The sequence below is a fragment of the Penaeus vannamei genome, chromosome 14 (assembly GCF_042767895.1).
Source record: "Penaeus vannamei isolate JL-2024 chromosome 14, ASM4276789v1, whole genome shotgun sequence".
Taxonomy (NCBI): Eukaryota; Metazoa; Arthropoda; class Malacostraca; order Decapoda; family Penaeidae; genus Penaeus; species Penaeus vannamei.
In genome coordinates, this window is record NC_091562.1 from 21,081,881 (window position 1) to 21,084,380 (window position 2,500).

The following is a 2,500-nucleotide window of genomic DNA, read 5'->3' on the forward strand; positions in this document are numbered from 1 at the left end:
TTTGCAAAGTGAAAAGCAAAATTCTCTTACCTGTAACTGGACACCTGTTTGATATTTTGAATATGATTATTGGGAAGTTTGTGGAACAGAGCTTGTAAATTTGTCAGATTAATTGAAGATAATTGTAAAAGGTAAATGTTATCAAAGTGCTCAGTAACTGAAATTGGGAAGTCAAGATACTTTCCATTGTGGTGAATGACTCAGAAACCACAAAAGTGGACATTAGGGAATGAACTTTAGTATATATATAGTTTATGAAAAATTATTTGGTTTAATTGTAACCAATTTTTTCTTATAGTTTATGCAATAAAATGATATTTTTTAGTACTGTTTATATAAAATCCTTTCATAAACTAAAATATGTGCATGTGCTGTAATAGATAAAGGAAACCTGAATCTTTATAATTGTCTTCCCATATATATAGTCAGTCCTACCTAAGCACATTACTCGATTCCAGTAAAAAGATAAATAGATAAAAATAAAATATAAGTAAAATTAAAGAAAACAAAGTTAGGTATTCAAATTAGGCTTAAAGAGAGATTTACAAAATGTTCTTTTATCAATTTTCTAGATAAAGCTTGTAAACAGGCCCAAGGATATGGTGGTCACTAAAGCGATGCCAGTTATGTACGTGTAGAGCAAGCCTTCTTGATTGTGTCCGATGCTGAACAGAGACATTTAGCCTCATGGTGAACTCTTCATTGTAGGGCACTGAAGAGTCTTAATAGAGAATATAAGCAAAGGTTCCCATCCTTAGGGAGATGGAAGCTTTCTGGGCAGGAATATAAATCAATTTAAAAATGAGCTGATATTAATTACTTTGATGGAAAGTTTACTTTCATGGATTTTTTCAAACATCCTGCAATACATATAGGTAATATTATTCACATATCAGTAAACAGGAATAATTCCATATTGTGTTATTTACCCGATAACTACTTGTATTATTACACCATCTGAAACTCATAATTGATTAATAGTTGAATTTAGGAAGACTGCAAGCAGTGATGAGGGCCTTGGGAATAATTATATATTGGTTTGGAGTGACACAGTAGGAAACATATTAACAACTGTATCACAGATCTTATATATTGATTTTAATTTTAATATTTATTTTATTTTTGTTTCTTAGATGTTGAAACTCAAGTTTGGCATACAATATTGTGCATCTAATTTAAGATTTTTTATTCAGAAAAAATTATGTAAAAGAAGTTCAATTTGAACATGTGTAATTATCTTTGCCCTTCAAGATGTTTGAATTAATTAATATTATCAACCTATCTATCTTATCTATCAATCAATCCAGCTCTGATAATGTAAAAAATAAATAATGTTAAACGGAGGATCTCATCTGGTAAGCCAACAGCCATCAAGTTTCCTTGGCCTTATCACAACGAAGGTAGCAGTGTAATATATATCATTCTTTAGCATGTATAATATACTTTTGTTTTCTTGTAATTTAATCAAAGAATCAAACTTTATTGAGTCATAATATTCAGTGCAAAGAATATACATGAATAATACTGTTACAAAAGTGAAATTTCACTATCTTTATTTTTGCACTTCACAGGAATTACAGGTAATTAATATTAACCATGAATGAATATTAAACGATTGAATATAGATCTATCATGAGAAAGAAAAGACAGTACATCTTCATTGCATATTTTATGTACATACTGGAATAACATCATTCATTTATTTTCTTTTTCTTACAATGAACCTTATTGTAATCACAGTCATCTTATATAATTATTTTTTATAGGTACGAAAGGTCTGCATCATAACAGCACCTACACTCTGTGCATCAGCCATTATGTTCTTCACAGCCAGCAGAAATCACTTTCCTCAGTGTAACATACAATAATGAGACACATTTTGGGGCTATCATTTATCATGAAATACACAGAATAATGTGCATTTTTAAACAGATAAGCTAATTTAAAATTCTAATTTTTTAAATTAAATTAGTTTTATTTAAACAAAAATAAACTTACGTATAATAGCATATGGACAACCACATATAGGACCAGTTTGTTGGAAGGATTAACAACAAATGAAGTACTTCTAACAGAATGAATACATATTTTGAAGCAAAAGGGAGGAGACACAATCAGCATGCAAAATGAAACTGCTCAGCTTTGGAAATGTTCGGAAACAAATATATAGTGAACATGCAGTGAAAAGAGTAAAAGCTCTTTCAATTGAAGGTTAATACTACTAGACTCCATAGCCATTATGAAATAGTTGGAGAGCTCAACAGTCAGCTATATGAAATTCTACAAGTATCTTTTTCAGTCACTTTGATTCACGGTGGCTCAGAAGCATTTAATACATCTTGATAAAGAAAAACAATCCAGTAGCTGTAGAGAATACTGTTTTTTAAACTACATAACAAAATGAGTAGTAGGACAAAGGGGAATTTGCACATGAAAAGGAGGAACACCAAGGAAGTTGTAAGTTTTAAAATTTCCGTGTGCAGAATGCTGCCTTTCGCAT

The 2,500-nt window shown here is 30.2% G+C and overlaps 1 protein-coding gene across 5 annotated transcripts in view; it reads left to right on the top strand.

Moving 5' to 3' along the window:
* CPT2 (Carnitine palmitoyltransferase 2) overlaps positions 1-324 on the top strand; it is a 23,579-nt gene extending 23,255 nt beyond the window's left edge. For all 5 annotated transcript variants that reach the window (XM_027364052.2, XM_070129809.1, XM_027364053.2 and 2 more), the window contains one exon: positions 1-324. This exon is cut by the window's left edge and continues 335 nt beyond it. The gene's annotated coding sequence lies outside the window, so the exon portion shown is untranslated.
* Positions 325-2,500: the final 2,176 nt, after the last annotated feature.